This window comes from Sinohyriopsis cumingii, chromosome 18 (genome assembly GCF_028554795.1).
Source record: "Sinohyriopsis cumingii isolate HCF-2022 chromosome 18, ASM2855479v2, whole genome shotgun sequence".
NCBI lineage: Eukaryota > Metazoa > Mollusca > Bivalvia > Unionida > Unionidae > Sinohyriopsis > Sinohyriopsis cumingii.
The window spans coordinates 27,552,859-27,579,586 of NC_142978.1; the positions used below are offsets into that span (position 1 = coordinate 27,552,859).

Below are 26,728 nucleotides of genomic sequence, written 5' to 3' on the forward strand. Positions count from 1 at the left end.
TCACTAGGTTTAAACTTTCAAATGCTTTATTTAGTCACCAGTTCGCACACCATAGTATAATAAATATCAAAATGCACAAGCTTTGTTTTTGTTTAATAATTTTGTATATCATTATATATTAAATTTTTAAACCAGGGACTCATATTTTCTGTGGGCGCCTGTTGGTGCTCATTAGACTCGTCAGCTTAACTTTTAAACTCACAACTGTCTCATACCTGTAAATGTTATTGATGTCATCGAAACTTTGAAGAAGTAAACATACCTCTCTCAGTCTTCTTGTTTTAATTTGTTTGTCAGATGTCATTCCGATCATTCCGTTCTGCTTCGTCTCACTATAGATTCCGTATAAATATCGTTGTTCTCATACGCTATAGACAAAAAAGTAAATCTTTGTAGTCTATTCGATATATGAATATTGCATACACTAATCTGTGAACTTGTATTACATACGTTTTGGGCGGAGTTCAAAGGCAAGAAATTATTTGCGTATGAAGAGTTCAACGGTTTTGTGGTAAGTAAGTAAGTAAGTAATAATAATAATAATATGAAGGCGTCGCCTTGAATGATTTTCCTGCAGGAGTTCAAGTTATTATTGTTTCAGTTGTTATTGTCATCCATGTTCGTGATATAATTAATGATACCTTTCAAAGCCAAATTAATCTAGACCAAGGAAATAATGACTATGTGCAAGTATAAAAAGTACCTGCGGAGAATGAAGTCTGATTTTATTGTACGTTACAAATATATGAACACTATGTCACAGCATACACACAATCCTATAAACATGTTGTAGCTGTGTAGGGTAGGTGGCAGCTACATTGGGGACTTTGCTGGTAGAGCCAACAAACAAACATCTAGGTTACATATTTCTTTAATGGTTTCTTTTGCAAGTTACCAAATTTAAGTTCAAAAGCTCTCTCTAACCACGATGATGATGATAATAAAATTTAGGTCGCCTATGCAGCCGGTGCTTTCGCGACCGGTTGAGTCCTGAAGGTCAGGATTCTTAATTAGTCGGAGCTGTGGGTATGGTGCCACCACAGCTCCGTTTTAATGTGCAAATGTCACACTCCTTAATTTTGGAATTTTGAATATGTCTAGGAGAGGCAAAGAGGAAAGGCACCTCGGTGATGCAGTAAGCCATTGGATGTCGGTACGTTGATGTTCGTAGGATCAAATGTTAGTCCAGTTTTGCTAGTGGACAATTATTTTCCCAATAGTTTGTAAGCCACCTGTGCAATTTTCCATTTTCATTGAGTTGTATAATTTTCTTTATTATTTTAACGATAGATTGGAATCTTGTGTACGTAATGTACTTTTTTAAATTTTGATGGTGATAATCAAAGGATCAGATCAGGATTTTGTGGTAGAGCTTTTATCAAAAGAGGACTTCATAAGCCAAAGGTAGAACCTCGTGTAAGAAGGCAATTTGAAATTCGATGTCGGTTTTCTTTTTCTTCTTCTTTGCTTTCTTTTTCTTCTCTGTCTTCTTTCTGTTGATCTGATGGTGTTTTGGTTCCGACTCGACTTTCAATCTTGTAGTTCGGCATGATGTTTGTGACTGGTCCGTCTGGTTCATAGGCTTTTATTTCTTTTTACTTACTGGAATTTTGAAATTACATTGTGCCTCTAATTTTTTTTTTTTTATAATATGTTGGTCTTGTGGGTAATGTTGGGATTTAGATGTTATGTTTTAATAGTTTGGGGTCTGTATATCTGTTATGTATTTTATTTCCGCTTTGTGAGGTGGGTCTGATGACTGGTCTTTTGTCACCTTATATTCTTAATTCTTGTAGGGACCTAAGGCTTAGTGGTGTTTGTTTACACATATATATAATATTGTTGCTTGCTTAGTGGAGTTGGAGAATTATTTGTATAATTTTTGTCAGACCTGTTTGTTTATTATTGTATTATTTACCTGAATACATGCACACATGTAATTAGTAATATACACACACTTACATACATCTATAAATAAACACATTTTTATTTTAAAGTTTTAAAATGGTATGGACTTGCCTTTTGGCTAGCTGTCTTACCCGACCTCTTTAGTCCTGTCTGGTGGTTGATGTTTTGTTTTGATTTTGGCAATGTTTATTCTTGTGATGTTATTTTCAGGCTAGCTCTGTATTTGTTTTTATTTGGTTATTTCTATTTTTGTTTGAGTTATTTAGGTTATTTCTAGTTTTTAATTGATTTGTTTGTTGTTTTTCCAGGCTAAGTCTATTTTGTTAAGACTGATGTCTTTGCCGAGTATTCGGGTCGCAAGGACTTTTCAAGAACATCAAGCCTTTTTTATTCCCTAAATTTAAGTTTGTTAGCCTGTTTCCTGGCTGAATTTGTTTATTTTACTTATTTATCTGTCTAGCGTTTGATGTTTTGTTCTCTGTTATGTTTTTTATTTTCTTATGTATGCTATATTTTGTCCTATTTGTTAATTTGCTTAAGGTACCATATTATATTTTTGTATGTAGTTTCGATGCTTTTGTTATACGTCTTATTTAATATTTTTGGGTTTGTTGTAGGGGATCCGAGTTTATGCTGTTTCTTTTTATGGAAGTTAATTCGTTGGTTATGATGTCTGGGGCAAGAGCTGAATATATGGTCAATGTTTCCATTGTTGGGCAATGTGGACAGTTCGTGTTTTGGTTTGTTTCTTTGTTGAGATGTTTTCCAAAACTGATTTATATTAAGGTTTTTCCTGTTTTTATCCTATTAATAACGCGTAGGTCAGTAGTTTTTATGTCTTTAGTTGTTGTGATTGTTCTGTTGACCTCTTTTTGTAGCTGGAGTAGGTGTCTACCCTTGTTGGCATTTTCCCAGAGTTGTTGCCATTTCTTGTTTATTTTAATTCTTATTTGACTATATACCTCATGAGCACTGTAATCAAGATGTGTTAGTGAGTTGTTCATGAGGTTTAGGTTTGCTTGTTGGTCAGTTTTGTCGTTTCCTGTGAGATTAATATGCGAGGGCACCCATAGGAGTTCGACACTTTGTTGTTTTCCTTCAATCTCTCTGATGCATATCCTTGTTTCTTCTAGAATGTTATCTCTGCCTTTTGTTTTGCCACTCTCTAAGGATTTGAGTACACTTAGAGAGTCTGTTATAACAACGTATTGATTGTATGTCTGTTTTTTTAATCCATTTAAGTGCCTCATTTATTGCCCAGAATTTGGCTGTATAAATTAAACACTCATCCGGGAGCCTGTCTCCTAGTGTAATCCTGTGTTCGGGTGTTATTATTGCGGTTGCTATTCTTTTTAGTTCTTGGGATTTGGATCCATCTGTATAGATTTTAAGATGTTTAGAGTATGTTTTCTCGATGGTCTTCTGTAGTTCTGTTAGTATTCTTAAGGAGTTTTGTAGTTTGGATCTGAATGTTTGGGCAATAAGGTTGATTTTAGGGGCGTTATTTCTCCATGGTGTGGAATCGCATATTTTGTGTTGTTCTGCTTGAATGCCTGGGAGTTCCATTTCATTGCAGATGGTATGTACGTTTTGGCCTGCAGGTGGGCGTGGAACTAGTTTTTTGCTGAATGGGATGCAACGTCTTTTGATCGCAAGTTTAGTTTGATTGGAACTTTTATGAATCGAGTTTCTTATGGCGTATCTAAATATTTGTTCCTCTCGTCTCAGATGTAATGGTAGATCCCCTGTTGATATTTGGAGTTCCTCGATTGAGGTATTGGATAGAGCTCCAGTACAAAGTCTAAGCGCCTTGTATTATATGTTGTTTAATGTTTGGAGCAGGGTGTGGTTGGCTGATGCATACACTTGGCAGCCATAATCAAGTTCGGCCCTAATTAATAATTTATAGAGCATGAGCATTGTTGTTTGGTCTGCGCCCCATTTTGTCCACTTAATATTTTTAGGAGGTTTTGGTCATGTATACATCTTTTGATTAGTGTTGTTGTGTTTTTCCCAGCTGAGGGTCTCATCAATTAGCATTCCCAAGAAATAGGTTTCTTTGACAAATTGTATTGGTGTATTTTGTAGATCTGTAGGCGAGAAAAGCATTCAAACAGTTTTGATATCTGATATTTTAAATCCCCAGTTGTCAGACCATTTGCCGATTTCGTCTAGGCTATGTTCTAGTTGGTTGATATTGGTTTGGTTGTTTGGGTTGCCTGTCTTTCAGATTCCGCTGTCATCAGTAAATTGTGATAGTTCGATTAGTTGGTTGGTGATACTGTCTTGGAGACTGTTGACCATTAGGTTAAAGAGCGTGGGGCTTATTACACTTCCTTGTGGAGTACCGTTGTCCAGAGTGTATGTGTCAGAGAGAGCATCACCTACTCTGGTTTTGATTTGTCTACCTGTAAGGAATTTTGCAATCCACTGGTGCATTCGCCCCGTTATGCCATATTGGTTTAGTTTGGAGATGAGGCCTTTGGTCCAGACCAGATCGAATGCCTTTTCTAGGTCTAGCAATATTGCAATTAAGTGCCAATCTCTTTTCCGTTTGGTATTAAAAGCAAGTTTGATGTTTGCTTCTAATCTGATTAGTTGGTCCATGGTGGAGCGTCTGTTACTAAATCCATTTTGATTTTCTGTTAGCAGACGGTTTCATTCCATGTGGTGTTTTAGACGATTGCTAATCATTGTCTCCATGATATTACAGATGGTGTTTGTCAAGGAGATGGGTCTGTATGATGTTGGGTCTTTGGGATCTTTACCTGGTTTCGGTATGGCTATGACTATTGCTTGTTTCCACAATGTGGGTATATTTCCTGTTTGCCAGATTAGGTTAATCAAATCTAATGTATTGATTTGCATATTTATTGGTAAGTGCTTATAAATGTCATAACCGAGTTTGTCTTCTCCTGGAAATATTGTCTTTTTATTTGCTAATTCTTCAAAATTGAAATTGTCCTTGAGTAGTGATTCATTTGTTGTTTTGATGCGTGAATAAGTGTGGGAATTCTTTTTACAATGTTAGTCTTTGTGTCATAAATGTTTGAGTGTGATTTTTATTACTGCTTGAGTTGGCAAAGTGTAGTGCGAGTAGTTCCGCTTTTGCTTGATTGGTGTCAGCTCCTGCTAGGGTTGGTGTTGTTTTTGGTACTTTTCCTCTCATGGCTTTAATTTTTGTCCAGACTTCTTTGGAGTTTGTGTGATGGTTGAGTGTGGAGCATTATGCTGTGGAGCAGTATGCTTGCCATGAGTTCGTTTTTGCTTCTTTTATTACATTTTTGGTGTTGATTTCTTTTTGTTTGTAGATCAGAAAATCCGTAGCCCTTTTACTGTGTTTAAAGCAATTGAGTGCTTTCTTTTTTCATGAATGGCTATTTAACAGTTCTCGGTCCACCATGGGATACTGGTTCTGCTGGGTTTCCCGCTTGTTTTGAGTATGCTGTTTTGTGCTGCTCCATTTATTGTTTGGATTATATTGTTGTAATATTGGTTGGTGTCGTCATTGTAGAGGTCTTCTGGATGTATTTGCCTCAATTGTTGTTGGAACCTTTCCCAGTCAGCTTTTTCTGTCTTCCATCTTGGTATATTTTGTTGTTGTTCTTTGAGGTTTTGTTGGTATATTGTTGTACATATTGGGAAGTGGTCACTTCCCAATGTGCTTTGTTGAAGGACTTACCAGTCCGTAATCAATGCAGTATTTGATGTTGCAAGTGAAAGGTCTATTGGAGCTAGTTTTCCACTGTTAGGGTCAATTCTGGTAGGTGTACCTGTATTTAGAATTATAAGTTGGTCTTCCATAGCATATCTTTTGATGTTTTTTCCCTTGCATATATATGATCCCTACCCCATTCTGAGTTGTGTGCATTAAAGTCCCCACATATAATGCTATTTGTGCCCTTATCTTTAAATAGATCCATACAGGTTTGAAAGAAATTATCATTATTTACACCTGGGTCATATATATTGTAGATATTATGTTTTTTGTCCTATGTTGATAGTGATTATTTGGTATTCTGTAAGACTTCCTTGTAGGTCAATGTTTAGTTTTACTTCTATCACCTCTGTTATGGTATTGTGAATGTAGATAGCAAGCTCTCCCCTATTTAACCATTGCTCCTATGGTTAAGGAATTTTGTGTCATAACTGGTTATTTTAGGTATGGTTTTACTTACATCTGTTAGGTGTGTTTCTTGCAGACACAGGATATGTTGCTTGTTGGTGGCGGTATTTAAAGCCGCTGTTAATTCAGCATGGTTTGGTATTAGGCCTCTGCAATTCCACTGCCATATGGTGAATTCATTTGTACAAGTTTGTTCATTATTCATTGTTATTGGTTGTTGTTTTTGTGTTGGGTGTGTTGTGTTGGGTTTGGTTGATGATAATTATCCTTTGGGAAAAATTTCTCTTGCATGTACAATCACAACGCAAACATATGTAAAGAAATCCTTCTTTTTAATCCGGTTTTGTGTGTGTGTGTGTGTGTGTGTGTGTTTTGTTGGATTTCTTCTCGTAATTCATTTAAGTATTGGGTTATTTGGGTAGGGTCCTTTATTATAAGGGTATATTATATATATATATATATATATATATATATATATATATATATATATATATATATATATATATATATCAGCCTAGCGGACTTCACAGGAGACATCCTAATATCATATTTCTATAACTGGATTGATTGTTTGTGGTACACATATCTGTTTCCTACATTAAACTAAACATTTGATATCTCACTAATGAGTTGTCTAGAAGTTGATTTGAACACATATAAATGATTATAATATATCTGATCAGACTCAAACTCTCTTTCAACCTCTTCCTCAAAATATAAATATTAAATAATGTAGTTATGTGTAAGGGTTCAAGTATAAAATATATATTTCTTTAAAAAAAAATATATACCCATCAAAATAGTTTGCAAATATTTATTAGGGCAGCAAGAGTGCCACAACGTGTCACGTCAAGAGGTTGCACTTGGCACGCAAAGGGCAGCCAAAAATCTCGATTTTAACAGTGTTACTCTTTTACTAGTACCACGCGCTCGTTTCTTTTGTAATTAAGCCGGAAAAAGTGGAACGCTATGTCAAATAGGTTACCGACATATTAGGGCTTTCATAATTGACATAGATGATGCCATATGGATCCACAGTAGACGCAAAAGATGGAAGGGTTTTGTTGAGCTAGGCCAAATTATTAAAATCTATGCAAATTTCACACATCTTTAATCATTTTATTAAAAATGTTTTAACAGTATTCAAATAAATGACAAAATCGGAAAAGGTACACTGGTTTTGATAACTTTAAGTATATATATATATATATATATATATATATATATATATATATATATATATATATATATATATATATATATATATTTGCTTTTAAGGACACAACAGCACAAGAAAGGCTACATGTAATCCTACCACCTTGGGTCCAATCAGAATGATGAATTATGTGACCATGTCACGTTTTGGATGAAAGCGTTCACACTTAGGACTGTAAAACTAATTTTTCTACGTACATATGTGATGGTTTCCAACGTATTTCGAATGCCTTTTACAGAAACACTTAAGAAAATTTTAACTGTATGCATAAACAGCATCAACAGCAAAACTTCGCCCAAAATTATCGCGTTAGAAGAAAACGTTCAAAACTTCACCTCACACATGGTCGAATGACTTCATACTTTTGGACACCAAGAATTAGTACCTATTCAAAATGATGTTATTTTAACAAGATAAAACTGCAAAAATAATCTTCGGTTATCACTTTATAAAGTACAGAGAAACCAGGCCCGATCCTCTACAAAATTTCCGCGACATCCGATTATTTTTTTTTAATCTCAGAGAAATTTAAACTTTTAGCAGCTCATATAATGATAAGACAACTGTATTACATGTTAAAACTGTACCTAGACGTCACAGCTTTCAGATGGCATAAGACTCTACCATCTAGTATCACCCTCCGATATCTGTGCAAAACGAATAGGAACAAATTATCCAAGGACAATTCTTTATAATGCGTAAGATCCAAGAAACTCCAAGCTCTCATACACGGACTGACCGATGCTGTTGAGGAGTATGTTAACATCGTATTACATATCTACACTTAACATAAAACCAAATGAAGACAAAATAACATATCTTATTCTGTATTTCCATTGGAGAATAGAGATGTCTCTTAGCGTAAGATTGCAAAACCTTTTGAGGAATTGCCAGATGATATTATTTTGTTCGGGAGAGTATGCTTATTTTTCATCTTTTCCAGCACAGGGATAAGTTCGGTTTCGAACTGGTGCAAAAATTTTAGCATTAAAAGCCAATTCTTCATGGAAAAAAAATGCTTTTGCTACATTAACATCATTACCGTATAGGACTATTGTTTCATAGTTTGTTTTAGACTGCCAACTTAGGAAAATGAATCATGGGGGTTGGGGTTGTTCTAATTTCTAATATTAATGTCTATATATACTGGACCAAAACGGATAGTACCCGAGTCCACATCTTCTGGGCCATAACGAATATAATATTGTGCCATATCAACTGGGTCATGACGGACAGTACATGAGGTCATACCTACTGGGCCATAACGGACAGTACCCGAATCCACATATTCTGGGCCATAACGAATATAATATTGTGCCATATCAATTGGGTCATGACGGACATTACCTGAGGTCATACCTACTGGGCCATAACGGACAGTACCTGAGGACATAATGAATAATACCTGAAGTCATATCTACTGGGTCATAACGGACAGTACCTGAGGTCATATCTAATAGGCCAAAACGGATAATATACGAGGCTATATCTAACGTGCCATAACGGATAGTACACGAGGCCATAATTCCATCTAATTAAACTCGGACATAACAGAGATCTGACGAACACCGATAAAAATGCATGTTCTGTTGAACTTTGGAATTCCCGGTTCGCATATATTTAGTAGCATTGCATTGTGTGTTGCTGAGATTCCTTTATACTAATAATGTGTTCCTAATGACGTTTTTAATTTTACAAAATTTTAAAAATGTGATTTGATTCGTGAATCATTAGGTCAGCAAAACATAACCTTATGTCAATAATTCCAAGGGTTTTAATAGTTAATAGTTATTTAGTTCATTTTGGTTCTTACAACGAGTATTTTGAGCATATCACTTCAAATGAGCACATCATAAACAATACGCTGGAATTAATTCTAACTGATAGTAGCATCAAAATTATCTTAAAAACTAAAAAAAAAGATAAATAAATTGGTTGTTCTGGGGGCCATTTATTAGAATAATGTTTTCTGTAAACAATTACGTTAATGTCATATAGATACTATGATCAATTAGAATTAATCACACTGTATCGATCTGTTTATGCCCACTTGAAGTCATAGGGCCAAAAACACTGGTATTATGACAAAATGGGTATACAAAGACTTAATAATCACGAGAGAGAGAGAGAGAGGTAAATGGTATAGGATTCTTTGTTTAGAAATGATGTACCAAGTAGCTATACACTCTTCTCTTGATATAGTAAATATGTCATCACGGGTATAATCAGTTGTGTTGACTGTAATTGTGGGGTCTCCAATGGAGAACTAGGTAAACATCTTTAATGGAGCACTAAGGTAAAGTATTGGCTCTTCATCACCGCCGCAGCAGAAATTAACTGTGAAGGATTCTAACGATTTTTATCGGAACCCTTGATAACTTTGTAGCGTATTGCATGACTGAATAGTATTTATGCCTTGTGACCAATACGCGAATAAAAGGACTGTTAACAGTACATGCCTGTCTCACCTTCAAAGGTCATCTAAGTAGATTACTTACATTTTTGCGCAGATCATTTTCTTCGTTTCGTCAGGGTAACCTTAACCTTTACCCTCTATCCCAAAATCGGCAGGCTTCTTCTTTACCTTAAATGCATGCCATCCAGGAGTTTATGTCAAGTTTGTGATGTAAAATTAATGTTATTGTGAGGTAACAGTCTTTCTTCTTACGATCAGTGGCCTTGATCTTTGACCTAGGACCCCAAATCAACAGCCTTCTTCCCTGTGTCGAGTACAAGCCATTCACAAAACGTTTATTGAGGTTATGTATGTATATCTATATGTTTTGTAACTCCTGGTATATATATATATATATATATATATATATATATATATATATATATATATATATATATATATATATATATATATATATATATATATATTTTAACATTTTTATTCATGATTGTGAATTGTACAGAATATCTTCGGTTTTGCCTACGTAAGCTGTGTCTGTTAAGAGCATCATATTGCATGGGATTTATAGATGCTTAATTATGTGTTGACAATCATTAATAATCATGGCGCCTTTGGATCAGTTTTGTATTGGCTGATGGGGTTTCGAAGTTTCTAGAAGAATTCAGTAACTTCTCATTGGTTGGGCTAGGTCATATGAATAGGAAAGTTCGACGCAAAATGAGTAGTGTGATCTGTCACGTGGGGTGTATTGTGAAATAAAAGTCGTAATATTAGGTGCATATAAAGAGAGCTAAGCAATAAGATTCATTCCAATTTTGGAGTCATTCTCATTTACTGTGTTCATGTTGTAAGACATGTTTTATGTTGTAATTAGTATTCGAGAGGAGAAACATTCTTTCGGACTGTTCAGTGTAAATAGAAAGTGCTCATTATTTGGAGAATAATATTATTCTGGAAATGTTGTGAATTATCCGAAGGACTTCTGGTTGATGCCAACTTGACAATGCTGAACACCTTTCCTCACAGGATCCAATTACTGTCGGAGTGGCCAATTTCTCTTGATGCAGTTGATTGAAAGGTTATGCGAAAAGGATCCGAAGTACTTGTTTAAGTACCAAGCAATGTACTTGCAAAGTAGCATTGCTAATGACATTGGCGCATCTTATTATGGATGTAACCGTACATACATACATACATACATACATCCATCCATCCATCCATGCATGCATGCATGCATGCATACATACTACATACATACATACATACATATCAGTACGATATAATTATTTTGCCACCCCATATTGGGATACTCAAAATACATTTCCTTGCTCAAAGTAAAATCAACTATTGAAGTGCGTGAGCTAGATGTACCTAGGCTTGCTGTAAGACCGAAATACACGCTTGCCTTTGTAGAGCTAGAAATGACAGAAAAATCACATTTGTGTATCATCTCAGTACAATATTTGTTGAGGCCATGACCATATATTATTGAAGCTTTTCTATAAGCTCTTAATATCTATTAATAGAAATATATGGACAATGCTAAGAAAGCGAACTTGTTTGGCAATGTTGTGGGTTCACTTGCAATTTTGGAATTACGTTTTACAAAACGCTGCCTTCGGGACTTAAAATTATTGGAAAGAAACAAGCATTGTGTTCTATTTTTAAGTCTTCGAAATACAGCATTAACAACGTAAATAGATGCAAACATTTTCTTAATTTGTTACATTAGATATACTGATTTGTTTTCATACAAATTAAAAAAAATACATGTAGCTGTTAAACAATCGGCAATTGAAATTGGTATTTATCGTGATATATGTTTGTATCGTGATACATACGACATTAGTACTAACGTATCAGATACATATCGTCTAGTGATTTATGTGGCTATATACCCACACCCAAGATCTTGTGCGCTCAAGTTGGAGCAGTTGAGAAAATTTTATAAAGGTCAACTTCCCCAAAGCAAGCTGCATAGAAAATCGACCTTGCCTTCGGGAAACTTGAGCTTGCCCCCTAACATAATATGCCAACCTGAGTAAAAATAAATATAGTAACACGAACTATGGAATATTGTAAGGAAATCGCGCTGTCTGACAAATTTTTACACCATAAAACCGTAATTAGAGTTGTCATAATAGATAATTGTAAATATATGTGCAAATAATACATGAAGATAGATGAGAAAGGGTTAACTGTAGATACAAACAGAAGAGCAACGACAGACATATACATGTATGTGGTACATGAAAACACTACGTTAGGCAAAGGTGCCATATGGTACGATCGTAGGGTATAAAATTTGCAGAACACAAAACATTACAATTTGAACAGTCTCTCTCTCTCTCTCTCTCTCTCTCTCTTTGAGTTTGTCCATATAGTCGGTCAAGTGGATTTGTAAAGCCCGGTATTATTTATATTGACATCAGCCGGCATGATGTTTTGGTGAAAGATACTGTATGTCATAAAAAAGTTTGAATTTTGTACGAATGTAGTAATTAGCGGAGTGCTTGTCACTGTTAATTTTGTACGAATGTAGTGGTATTAACTAGCGGAGTACTTGTCACTGTTAATTTTGTACTTGTACAAATGTAGTGGTATTAACTAGCGGAGTACTTGTTACTGTTAATTTTGTACGACTGTAGCGGTATTAACTAGCGGAATACTTGTCATTGTTAATTTTGTATGTATGTAGTGGTTTTAACTAGCGAAGTACTTGTCACTGTTAATTTTGTACGTATGTAGTGGTTTTAACTAGCGGAGTACTTGTCACTGTTAATTTTGTACGAATGTAGTGGTATTAACTAGCGGATTACATGCTACTGTTAATTTTGTACGAATGTAGTGGTATTAACTAGCGGAGTACTTGCTACTGTTAATGTTGTACGTCTGTAGCGGTATTAACTAGCGGAGTACTTGTCACTGTTAATTTTGTACGTATGTAGTGGTTTTAACTAGCGGAGTACTTGACACTGTTAATTTTTAATGCGTATCATTTTGCTAACAAATATAAATTTGTTAGCATCTGGACCATAATGGCACCCACATCCCCATAAAATCAGCTCACGCCCATTAGTACCTGAACTATAATGACAATCCCAACTCTTCACTTCCCACCCATCAGCACCTGAACCATAATAACACTTTCATCCCTAGCCCTTCATCTCCCACCCAGCAGCACATAATCTACAATGGTACCCACATCCCCAAAACCTAAGCCCTCCACTCATCGGCACCTGAACTCACATGACATCTTCATTCCTATCAGCTCCTACCCAACTTTCGAGTCTTTAGTAAATAATGAAACGATAAACTATGACTTGCGGAGGATTTTCAGAATATACTTCGACATACATTTTCCCCATACATTATTGTGATAACAAAGCTTAATCTGACTATCTCAAGGCAAAGTTTATTTCTGTTTACCCTAACTACCAGTGTCTATGTGCTTTCTGTCATAGCTTAATGCTTCTGTGTTAGTGACCATAAATGATTAAAAATTCTTCCGTTGACAGGTGTGGAAAAAGACAAGTTCGGATTTATTATAAAATATAAAGGAAAGGAGGGGATTGCTAAAATTTTTGTGATGATGATGATTGATATTTATTTATTTATTATTTATTTATTTATCTATTTATTTATAGCTAGGTTAGAACAGAATATATAACAAAAACATAGTAACTTAAGTTAAATCCATCCTTGAGAACACATCATACAAAGCATTTCGAGAGAGACAAATACATACGCATATGATGTCGAGATTTTTGGTATTATGCTTGTTCATTCCACATAGCATAGTCAATTCGTGTGAAATAAATTATGTATTGTTAGCTACATTCACTGACAATGACCTTAAAAATGACTGTGCTGCAGACAGGATAAAATTCTCAATGCTGTGTGAAATGAACTATAACAGAAAACACTGATCCATGCATATAGACTATAGACCTATACACTTTATAGCCTCCCGACTCTCTTAACATCAAAGGAAAACTTAGTAACAGCCAGAAAAGTGTTATATAAAACATGATTTATTCTAATTTTGTTAAGCATTTCCATTGTGCTCCGGTTGAATCAAAAATATACCTACAATAATGACAAATAATGCACTTACCAACCAGAAGGAATCATTTATCCGTCAGCACATTAATCCATAAGCAAATTTCATTGTAGCACTTGCCATATTTCCAGGACAGAAAAATAAATGTCCAAAGAATCCGTGAACTTGAACGTTTAGCACATGGTTATCCGCTAGAGTCTGTTTTTGGAGGGTCTATTATAAACGGGAGTAATTTTGCAAACAATATTAAGGACAAGACAAGTATGTCACACACAGTTTCACCTACTCCAAAGAAAAGAATAGTAATATACGACAGTGACACAGATCTCTAATTACCCATGAATAATCTAAAGAAAGATGTTACTCTTCGTTACAGCTTGTACTAAGTATAATTACAGTACTGTAGAGCTGAGTAGCCAATATCGTTTTATTATTTACAATATAACTTTTCAAAATTGGAACTGATGAAAATAAAACAGTTTCTTGTAATGAATATTAATTATGTATTGTCAATTTCATATAACATCGATATATTAAATGTGATAATACCTCATTACTATGCGACGTTTTATGTTGTTATTTTTCTTTGCTCACGCGTATAAACTGTGTACTTTGGACGTAACGATCACACCACAACCCTCATTCACATATTTATATTCATGCGCCGCATGTAAACATTGGACGTGAACATTAGTGAGGAATTCCTTTTACTTTAAAGGAAAATGTTGGGTGAGAAAAATAATCTACGTCGGGGTTTGGACCGAGACAAGGAAATCCCAGTCGCGGGATTACTTTATGTCTCCCTTGACTGGGATTACCTTATCTCGGTCCAAACCCCAACATAAATTCTATATATCCTTGTTCAAAATATCTTAAACTATACCTACAGGGTTTGTAAAGTTTTAATCTTTGTGAGATTTATTTTAAAGTATGGAGCCCATGATTTAGATTTTAAAAGTTCTATAATGTAATCTGACATTTTACATTCAACACATTTGTAAAGAAGAAGTTAATGTTGTAAGTGTTTTTGGTCCCCTAATACGAGTCATTTTATTTCATGGAACAGAGTTTCACATGGTGCGTCAAAAGGAGCATCCATAATTAAGTCAGCAGTTCACTTCTGAATTTCTTTTCTTGGATACATGCTCTTAGTATAGTTTCTCCGTATGGTCGTCAAACAATAGTCAGTAACTAGCAAAACATAGGTAATACAGTGCATCATTTTAGTTTCCATTTCCTAACTGTTCAAACAACGTTTTTTTACTTGTAAATTATTGACAGACATTGTCAAAAACATTTATCACACTTTAAATTACTTCAAGAATCACTCTTACACATTTTTTATCTGTACCATTTTCACTCATTTGAACAGTTTGTTTTATTTGGCTAATGTTGTCAGATTAAGAACTATTCTAGAAGTCGATAGATTCTTAGATGAAACTGGTACTTATGTTTATTGTTCTTTGTAATAGTTTCAGTTTACAAAATGCATAAGTTTGAGGGTTTCTTTTAGAAACAAGAGGACAGTACTTTAAACCATGACCGGCCACACTGTGTTTGACTTTATTCAGATATAGCAAGCAATATAGTCACATTTCCGCGTGTATTTGCGGCAGAAATATCAGCATTTTAGGGTCGTACGAGCCGGGCCAGCATTAGCTCAAAGGACTATACCGTGCCAATGCCCCGTCTGCGACCAGCGCCAATCCCGCATCTCTGGCCAGCACTGGTTCTGTTCCGTTAGCGCTTGGTACAACGGCGTTACAAATGGTCCAGTGCTTAGCCGCGACAAAGATTCCGTGAAAGTTATTATTCAGAATATCGAACACAAAGTGACGGAAATTTGCAAAGTGTTTACGCATTCAGCGGAATTGGCTATATGCGAAAGGTTCGATCTGGTTGCAGTTGATACTTGCCTTATTTGCGAAAAGGCACTGGATAGAGCTTCAGTCAGAGACTACTGTCACATTACTGGAATGTTCAGAGGCTCGGTCTACACTGCGTATATCTTCATGCTACCGATTAACGCATAAAAATGCGAAGCTGGCAATCGTATTTCATAACCTTCTAGAAAATTAGCGCACACCAGATCGCAAGGTACGAATCCACATAAGAGTTTGAATAGGATTATACGCAGATCATTCAGTCTACAAAGACGTTGTAGATTGCATCGAATTTGGTAAAATAATCCATTAACCTTTTTAAAACAGCACGGAGAGGAGGTGGTTCAAAAGAAGAACAAATTCCATCAGCGGGTGATATGCAGGTGCCTGATGAATTTTTTTTCCATTCATAGTAAGGGGGCCTGAAGTTTTAAAACAGAGCTTAAGGTAAAATAAAACTTAAAAAAAAAAAACAACCGGCAAAAGTCCCAAGATCCTGTAAAGTCTTACATAATAGTGCAGAATCAACAAGTAGAGCGCATTCAATGTCATTACTGTAACGTGTTGGGCCATAAAATGGTGTGGCCACATCAACATAGTTTAGACAGGCCTCAACTTCATTTTGTAGCTCCCGTTCGCAAGTATACCTTCCATCTTCTGCCAATGTCCGATGAGTATATTAAGAAGTTGTTGGCCGGGAGCCGCCAAAAGGTTCCGAGCGAATGTTGGACCAGCTGTAGCAGACTCACAACGACGACTCTACTACCTCTAGGTTGAGACCGGGGGAGGGGGGGGAATAAAATTGGTACCGAAAAGATAACGACAAACTCGGAGGTAGGGGTTCTTTAGGTTGCTGACACGATCTGCGTTTCTCTGGGTTGGTATTTTCTTGGATGGTTTACAAACGGATATAAATATTTGTGCAAATGTGGCTAAGTATGCTCTCTACCGAGTCCATTTGCTTGCATCAAGGTTACATCTAGGGTGAATCGTAATGGTGGTTCAAAAGCTCAGCCGTCAATATTCTGTATGCGTTTTAGTTTATTATTGTATTTTTTAACATGTGCAAGCATGTATCATTAGCTTTGTCGACAATCTCTATTGACTGACTGCCGGCAGGATAAGATTCGATCAGTGTTGTGAGCCTATCAGCCATTTCAATTGTCTAGCTGAAAACAAGACTGACCTTGACGTCAAATGCAATGCAAACATCCTATTTACAAATTACTATTATCATAAAGTACAATCTACAATAATGGACAAGAGTTAGTCAAGTGATTGTAATTCCGGTTATGGCTGCCGAAAGTTGCCACTGAAGAAAAACAAACAAACAAGGAAAACATTGACGGTCGGAAGGAAACGACACTTTCGATACACATCAAGCTTACGCACGTAAACTGCTTAAAGATCAACAATTTTTTTTTATAAAAGCACAAACTTTAATCATGTGCTACTCCTGCTAAATTTGTTAGTCCTTCAGCACATGAGGAAGACAGAGATGCCTACTTTGTAAGACAGCCAGACCTATGCTCTGTCGTATATCTTGGACTTTGTGGTGTGACGGGTTGTTATGCCGACACTGTGGTAGGTGTGGGATTGAGTGCTTCCAATATTTATTTAAATTATTAAAGAAGTCGCACCCAGGCTTGATTTTGGTTGGAAGTTAAATTAGTGAAAGATAGATGTAAAGCTCCAAGCCCCCAATCAGCAATGCCGATGGTTAAATGATTGAATGTACAAAAAAAGTTAAATTCAACTAATACCAATTTAATGACAATTCAATAATCAAATGATTAAAATTTTCCCAAGTACTCTCCTTCCGCTCGACCTTGTGATAGCCTATTGCATCGTTTGATTTGTAGTGTGAGATAGCTTTCCACCTGTCCTTTTATTCTACTTATCTGTATACTCTTCTCTCCTATTCCTCCAATTCCTTCTCATCTTCTTCCCTAATTTCTCCAAATTCCTTCTCCTCCTCGACTTCTCTATACTACTTCTCCTTTTCCACTTTCTCCTCCTCGACTCATTTTCCTCCTCCTCCTCGACTCTATACCGACTATACTTGTCGACTCCGACAGCCCTGCTAGTCGCACTTCCGTCTCTCCTCTTTGAGACTCGGGACTTATCTGAACCGGAAGTTATGTCCCCCTAAAAGCTTCCTTTACGGAGCTTTGTCTTTCTTTAGAATCTCCTCTTTACGTTTTCCCGCCAAATTACAAGTGGCTTTCTCGGAGTAATCCTATTTGCTCAGCAATCTTCCCAGGAGAACTAAATTTTCGCTTGCTAGCTAGCTATCAGTTATAATTCGGATCGAGATTATTACCATACCCTCCGTCTCAATTACAATTGGATGTCGCTTTGATTCGATCCTATCAACGTAGCGGAAAATGTCCTTCTCGCTGCCTGTCCACGTGGGGACGGATTTAGAATACACCCCGGTTCCCTCGCGGTTCCTCTGATCGTGGACAGAGCTGTAACACCTCGATTGGAAGTCGCTAGATCTAACGCCTATGCTGATTCAATATGCTTTTTTGTTGTTGTTGTGGGGTTTAACGCCACTTTTCAGCACACGATTGGCTATGCATGGCGGCCAATATTAATGAACCCCGGAAAGAACCACCTACCCACGAGGATTCAAGATGCCGAGTCGTCTCTCTAGTCACAATAACCTTGCCTAAGAGATTAAATCTAGCTTGCGGCATGTTTAGACAGCAGCCATGGCTTATACTAATACCTTAGTTTATGCACGACTTACGAACGGGGGTTAAGGAAACTTGACAGACTTATATATAAATCATTCCTAAACGAAACTGTCAAGTTAAAGGTGAGGTAAATTTGCATTATACGTGTGCTATTAAGACTCGAAATCATGGGAAATAACTCGTGTACACCATATTTTCACAGAGCGCGGACCAAAAAAAATCGCTAAAAACCTCTTTTTTGCTTTCTAAATGTTTAGCATAAAAGAGGTTTAAACATTTACTTATGGTACAAAATTATCCTATTGTGAACACTATGCCCGAAAAGTAATGTTTATTTGGTAGAAGACGAATTCCATTTTATTTGTGTTTGTCCAGCTTACGACCATACAAGAAAGAAATACTTCAGTGAAGTTTATCATCTCTTTCCATCTGTATAAAAATTTGTATCCCTAATGAGTCAGAGCAATATAATAATTATCAGAAATCTTTCTTACTACATCAGTTTGGCATTCGTCTTAGACAATCTTTGATAACTCAAACGAATGGTCAGTAATACAGTTAAAGGTAGTAACATTTTTATAAAATAATGCACCGATTATTGGAAAGTGTGTATCTATACTCATGATGAACACCATATTTAACGTCTTCAAACCATAGCACACATTATATGTACCTGTACAGTATTTTGTAATATGGACCTGTGGCCTAAATTACTGAATACATTATTATTATTATTATTATTATTATTACTTATTTAAAAAAAAGCAATTAAAAAAACAACATCCTAAATAAATTTCAATCGGCCGGTATTGTAACAGGAGAACCGATTTATACGTGTGTTAAATGCAGTCGACTGTGAGCTAAACATCATTACTGATTGTCCGAGAATGAGAGGTGTCCTGCTTGCAGTGACTAATCGCCTGACGGAGAGGGCTACTGGCTATTGATTTTAAAGGAATGCCAGGTGGCTTTAATCCCGCATATATTCCCACAAGCGGTGGAGTGCGGCCCAAACCCGCAAGGAGCAATTTTTTTTCTCCCTCGTCCCTTTTGGCGGGGTATGAAAATATTATTTACTCCGACTCTTTGTGTTGGATCTTCTCACAGTGTATGCAAAACTGTAGTACAAATACACGGAGTAGCAATGACACTGATCTTCTCATGAATATATATATGTAATAACTATATATATATATATATATATATATATATATATATATATATATATATATATATATATATATATATATATATATATATATATAATTCCATGTTGCATTGTAGAGCTAGTAAGATTTAATTCAGACTCTAGAACCTGCAAAATCAAAGTTTTCGAAGGTCAACGTGCCCCATGAAAATCTGTTTATTTTCGAAAACATTTAATAATTAAGAATTTAAAATTTAACATGCTAGGGTTCATCTGCTGTATCCGTATTTAATGCTGTGTGGGATCCTCAGTCTGTTACATAGCATTGCACGTAGTGTATTCAAATGACGCCGTAGTTGATTAGCATCCAGAAGTCATACGTATGTAGTTTAACTACACTAGTGGTAGTTAATCACCATAATCTGGAAGTGATTTCTTTTTGAACTACTCACATTAACGCCGTCAGTCACTTAAAAGTCCCATTCCTAATTTCAGGTTTCTTCCCGTCATCAGTGAACCATTTTCATTTTTCTTAACTGCTTTGCCCCAGTGTAACACAGATATTCTAAATTTGTCATTGCATTGAGCAGTTGTATTTTGTGGCAACTAAAGGGTTCGTTGATTGAGATTTGTTTACAGTAAAATCTTCAAAGCTGTATAGTGTTTTTGTTGCTTTTTTGAGGAGGGGGTGCTTTGCTTTTTTAAAGCATCAAGTTTTTAACATCGAGGTGGTGGTGATTTAATATTTTTGTATTTGTGTTAATTATATGTGTTGTGGAGAGAAGCTAATTCAACTATTACAGGCATAGAATGGCAACACTGATTAAACGTTGTTGACAAGTGTTGACACGGAGCGCGTCATATGCATATTAGGCAAAATAGCCAATGCCAGTTAGAAATTACGGTAACATAAGATTTTCCGCTGTCAACAGCTCGCTTAGTGGCGCTATCATTTTAAAGAATCCATTTGTACATCATTTTTGTATGCACAAGTTGCCATTTGGGTCAAATACCGCAACCTCCCCCCCCCCCCCCACAACACCGTGTTATTCGTCCCGGCCTGTTGATTAGCTTACAAAGGAAGGAGAAATCGTGATTTCAAGGTAAGATCTATATTTTAATGCGGTTCTAAACATTCTAGTTAGTATCTGTAACGATCTGTACTCATGTATATTTAGAAGGAATTTCAAACTGTGTACGATCTTATTTGCAGTTGAATACCTGGGACACACTTGAAAAGATTAGTCTGCGTTATATACCTGTACGTATGACTCCTTGGCATTTATAGTGAAAAAAAAAACTTATTTGTTGACAAGATTTAACAGAAAATACAGGCATAGACAGTAAATGTAGTATAATTTGGACTGGAGAAGAATGAACACGACATTAAATGTTGGTTTTGCTTCAGTATCTCAATTATATTTTTAATCCCTTTTTTCAACAAAAAATCATATGCTAACCTAATTGACAAAGAACATTTTCCTAATTTACTGGCACTGTGGTCTTTGTCCAGCTAGATAATATTGAATTATTATATTTGAAAACAAAATAAATCCTTGCACGAAACGTTTATTCTAGATTGCTGATTTGCATGGTTTGTGTGTAATGACAAACTTTATATAAAAACTGGTTAAAAAGCTAAGGGTGGGAATGAAGAGAAAGGCTCTTTTTATAAGTGGTGAGTGACTCTTCACTCGTACATTACTCCAAGCAGCGCCAAAGTAATGCATCTTTCTGTATGACGCACACGTTCGGGTATTATGCATAGCTCACATTAAAACTGCTGTTAAAATGTGTATACATGTATATGGACAGTGAATGTTGTTTGTGCACTTGTTGACCAAGCATACTTTCCAGTTCAAGGCTGCGTGAGTATATACCCGAGTGTTTATGTGAGTTTACTACACAATAACCTGTAAATGTTTTGAGGATCATGCGGTCGATGGGTCTTTTATGACTAATGCGTTATTACCATATACTACTACTACTACTACTACTAGTAGTAGGAGTAAAAAAAATCACTTCCGGAAACCCTTTATACGATGATGATGATGATGGCGACAAAGACGGTCGGAAGATTAAGGTTGAAGAAGCGGAAGTGGATCTTTAATGTATTTATACATGTGTTCGTCTAGAGTACTTTGTTTACGACTGCTCTTTAAACTATTGGTGTTTTTTCCTGACCCAGTTTAAGTATTATACGGAAATAGGCGATCTATCTTCGTAAATGCTACGATTTACCCATGCAATATAGGTTGTAAACTGACACAAATATTGTATTGTCCCCCATGAAATATTATCAGGAGATACGGGATCATCAAACTAAGATTGCCCAAGGCGAGCGTGCACATGTATCTATCTTTAGAACTTGGTATATGATTTTATACAAAAGTATACCTTAGAACGAACGCTTTAAGTGAAAACACAACAACTACATGAACTATAAACCAAACTATTCCTTACATAACAACATGAACCTGCCCCCCACCCCATGATTTTCAGCCTGTTTGTATTTCATAAATAAACAGTTATATCATCATCGTGATATCGATAAACCAGTGAATGAATGAAAGTAGTGCTTTCATCTTCGTTGCTTTTATTTGCAAACCAAAGAAAAAGGAAAAAGGTAACAGAAATTATAAATATAGCAATCCGACTATATGACCATGTACAGTATAACATACACTGTTTCCTGTCATCGCTTTGGGGGGGGGGGGGGGGGCACCAGACAGATGCCCCCCCCTTTCCTAAAAAAAAAGTGAAAAGTGTTTTCCCCCAGGTATGTTGCTTGTTTTATTTTTTTTTTAAAAAATTCAATCAAAAATTTAATTATTTTAAATTTTTGATGGGGTATTTATATTTCCTAGTGTTATCTATAGGGGTCTTCATCCGAGCCAAGTTTCTTTCACCTAGCTCGAATTCGCTCCCCTAGTTCGTGTTTGTGACCTTTGCTAGAGGTCTCCTAAGTCTCGTGTTTGCTATATGTGTATTGCTATGTGTGTGAATGCTATATTAGTATCGCTGAGCTTGCAAGACGGCTCCGACTCCTCTGGAACTTGAATACAAAGGCCTGAGGTTGAGGGCCAGGGTCATTATGCATACTGATAGAAGAGCGCGTATTTCGCTTCTTTTGAGATATCCTGAGAGAGAGAGAGAGAGGGTTGGGGGGGGGGGAGATTTGATATGATTTCGCAGTTTAAGTTCATGTTGATTAAATTAAAGATATTTTTTTCCAAAATGTCAAGGGCACTATTTCTGTACGAAGAGGCGAAAGGTTGAAGTAACATTGGCTAGAAAAAGAAATCGATATATTCCCAATCATTAACGATGCGGTTTCCGTTTAAACAAGGGATTGTCAAATTTGACATAGCTCGTCATATATTTGTTTGTACATCCTTCAGGTGAGGATAAAGGAACGTGCATGTAAACACATATCGGTAAAAAAAAAATATAAAAAAAAAACAAAACAAAAAAACAACAAAAAAAAACTTTTCTCACAGTCATATCTTGGCCCCATCTCAATAAGCTTATATATATATATATATATATATATATATATATATATATATATATATATATATATATATATATATATATATATATATATATATAATTTATATAAAGTCGCTTGATTGGCAACATTGTTTTACTTGATCTTTTACAGGCTTCCATAATTTAACTGATAATATCCCGAATTATATTATAAAACATCATCAACGTTGAGGAAGTCAGCGATTTATATTAAGTATAATAATATTTTAGACGTATATAGTTTCAAACTAAGGGAGCTATTCTGAAAAGAAAACTTAATATTTTAGAAGCAAAAGAAGTAAACTAGTGTAATACCTCAATTGGAGGACAAAAGCAATGAAACTGAGACCATCCAGGGCGTATTCGCTTTGAGGTCACCACGTTTCATTCTTTTTTCGGTAGGAATGACTATGCATGTTATTTTTTCACATCGTCTCTTCATGTAATACTAATAGTTCATTACTTTATGATAAAAGAAAGAACCTCAAGGTGAAATACAAGAATTTGTTTTTCAGCTTGGCCAGAATAGTTCTTTCTATCAGATAAATGCACATAATGCATGCTTGAGGAAGACATCAAGCTGTGAAACTTGAATAAAGTTGAGCTTATTGAGACGCTCGCCTGTGAATTTGTAATAAAGTTGTGGTTCAACAGCTTCACCACAGACAGCTTGCAGTTTATTTTGTAATCCCCACTATGAATATCTAATTATGCTAAAAATACACATTCACTGACCCTGACTCTTATTTTTTTATATTCATATCCCATGGTATCAAGTGATCGTTATCTTTTAAATTTAAAATTACAAATACAAATCTTAGACTACCTGCCTTGTTAGCGAATAGAATGTCGAACACTTTCATAATGTGATGTTCTATGTCTGCGACATTTACTGCCCCCAAAGGATTTATCGTAACCCTAATTTTGGTCGCTTTATCCTCATTAAACCAAGTATATGAGGCGCCGTAGCGGACAAAAGCTGGTACAATCAGAACTTTGTCGTTGAAATTTTTATGTCATATATCCAAAATTCCAATTTCACGTGTTGTATCAAAACTGCTTGTCTTTAAAGTTCAATTTTCTAGGTCGAGATTTTAGATTGTGTCTGTTGAATTAAACAGTAGTATTTAAAAGTTATATTTTCTATGTCTAGGTTTTAGATTGTGCTGTTTGAATTACACGGCGGTAGTTGAGAAATTTTAAGGTCATATGTCGAGCGTTTCAGTTTAACATTTGGAATCACATTGATTGTGCTGAAAGTTCCATTTCGTATGTTGAGTTTTTAGATTCTATCTGTTGAATTACACAGCGGTGAGTAGACATTTCATTGTGCTTGTCAGAATTGTTATTTGTATATGGTGAAATGATGTGTTGGTGTTAAAAGTAACCTTAACAATGTCAACTTTAACAATTCAAAATAATATTGAGTATTAAGATACATAATTTGTGTATTCAAGTATGAGGCGCCATTACATTTAATGCATTTACAGTTTGAAAGTGAACAGTCACAGGTCGAGAATTACTATGAATTTCTTCCCTAGAGGTCGCTCTCGTGAACGGACCGCGTTATTTTTAAACGAGGAGGCTGCTTCTCGTTGCGGTGAAATTCAGCAGATGAAATCTAAATAATCGCCATATGAAATGGGACTTTTATCAGAAGCAGTTGTATACAACACGTGAATTAGGGATTCTCGATATATGATATTAAAATTTCAACCACCGGTGTGTAAGTCAAAATATACACTGTACAACGTCGGCATATGAAATAGAACTTTAAACCACCATTGTATAATTCAACATATAAAATCTTAAATCTCGATCTAGGAAATACAACTTTAAGGACATGCAATTTGATGCAACACGTGATATTGGATTTCTTGACATACGACATCGAAATTTCAACTGCAACTTTCTCATTGGACTAGCTTTTGTCCGCTACGGCACCTCATACAAGTAGTGTACCGTCCTAACCATCTAACAGCAGCATAACAATAGACCTGTTCTAATGTTTGATATATTATCCCAGTTTACCAGTTCGTGTCTCATATGGATCAATCGCAGGTGTTGATAGGTTATATTTATGAAACCTTTGACGAAACTATTTGTGTTACCATAAGATTTTATATATATATATATATATATATATATATATATATATATATATATATATATATATATATATATATATATATATATATGTGTGTGTGTGTGTGTGTGTGTCCTATAGTGAAGCTGAGTTGTGTAATTTTGATTAAGGTCGGCATTATTTGTCACCATGTTTGACTGTAAAGTTTTGATAAAACTGTGGTTTATTTAGTTCACCATTAGCAGCTGGGATTCTGTTGCGTAATTCATTCCCGGGATACACATTTCAGCGCCCTATGAATACACACTGACATGCTGCCTTTATCCTCGTTTACTGATTTGTATTATCGATCGCATTGTACTGACAGACAATCAGCTTCTTCCATCAATATACATTTCTTATTTTGCAACTTTCTTTAAATAGAACATCAGCAACACAGACTATAATTAGAACACGTGCCCTCACCTAGAGACATGACTATGATTAGAACACAAGGCCTTCACCTAGATACAAAGACTGGTTAGAACAAAGCTCTTCACATAGATACATAGAACACGTCTTCACTTAGAGACAGGGACAATGATTAGGACACCTTTCTTCACCTGAGACATAGACTGTGATTACAACACATTTCTGCCCTAGAGTAATAGACTATGATTAGAACAAAGCCATTCACCTATATACATGGACTATGGTTAGAACAAAGCCATTCACCTAGAGACATAGAACACATTTTTCACCCAGAGACATAGACTATGACTAGAACACCTTTCCTTGCCTAGCGACATACACTATGCTTAGAAAAAAGCTCTTGACCTAGAGATATAGGCTATGATTAGAACAAAGCCATTCGCCTAGAGACATAAATCATGATTAGAACAAATTTCTTCACCTAGAGACACAGATAATGATTAGAACAAAGTCCTTCAACTAGAGGCATAGAACACATCACTTCACCTCGAGACATAAACTATAATTAGAATGAAGCTCTTCACATAGAGACATAGACTATGATTAGAACACCTTTCTTCACCTAGAGACATAGACTATGATTATAATGAAGCTCTTCACCTCGAGACAGAAACTATGATTAGAATACAGCTCTTCACCAAGAGAAATAGACTATGATTAGAACACCTTTCTTCACCTAGAGACATAGACTATGATTATAACACCTTTCTTCACATAGAGACATAGACTATGATTAGAACACCTTTCTTCACATAGAGACATAGACTATGATTAGAATGAAGCTCTTCACCTCGAGACAGAAACTATGATTAGAATACAGCTCTTCACCAAGAGAAATAGACTATGATTAGAACACCTTTCTTCACCTAGAGACATAGACTATGATTAGAACACCTTTCTTCACATAGAGACATAGACTATGATTGAACACCTTTCTTGACCTAGAGACAGAGACTATGATTAGACCACATTTCATCACCTCGATATATATACTATGATTAGAACACAGCCCTTCACCTAGAGACATCGACTATGATTAGAACAAATTTATTCACCCAGAGACATAGACAATGATTAGAACACAGCCTTTCACCTAGAGACATAGACAATGATTAGAACACAGCCCTTCACCTAGAGACATATACTATGATTAGAATAAAGTTCTTCACCCAGAGACAT

General features: G+C 35.7%; 1 protein-coding gene across 2 annotated transcripts in view; it reads left to right on the plus strand.

The window, feature by feature from the left end:
- Window positions 1–364: 364 nt before the first annotated feature.
- The window catches only part of LOC149776277 (inositol hexakisphosphate kinase 1-like), a 91,385-nt gene continuing 65,021 nt past the window's right edge, over window positions 365–26,728 (plus strand). The window contains exon 1 of one of the 2 annotated variants that reach the window (XM_089942716.1): window positions 365–511. The gene's annotated coding sequence lies outside the window, so the exon portion shown is untranslated. Of the gene's footprint in view, window positions 512–20,416; window positions 20,565–26,728 lie in introns of those variants that run through there. The other variant, XM_089942718.1, reaches the window with a different exon arrangement.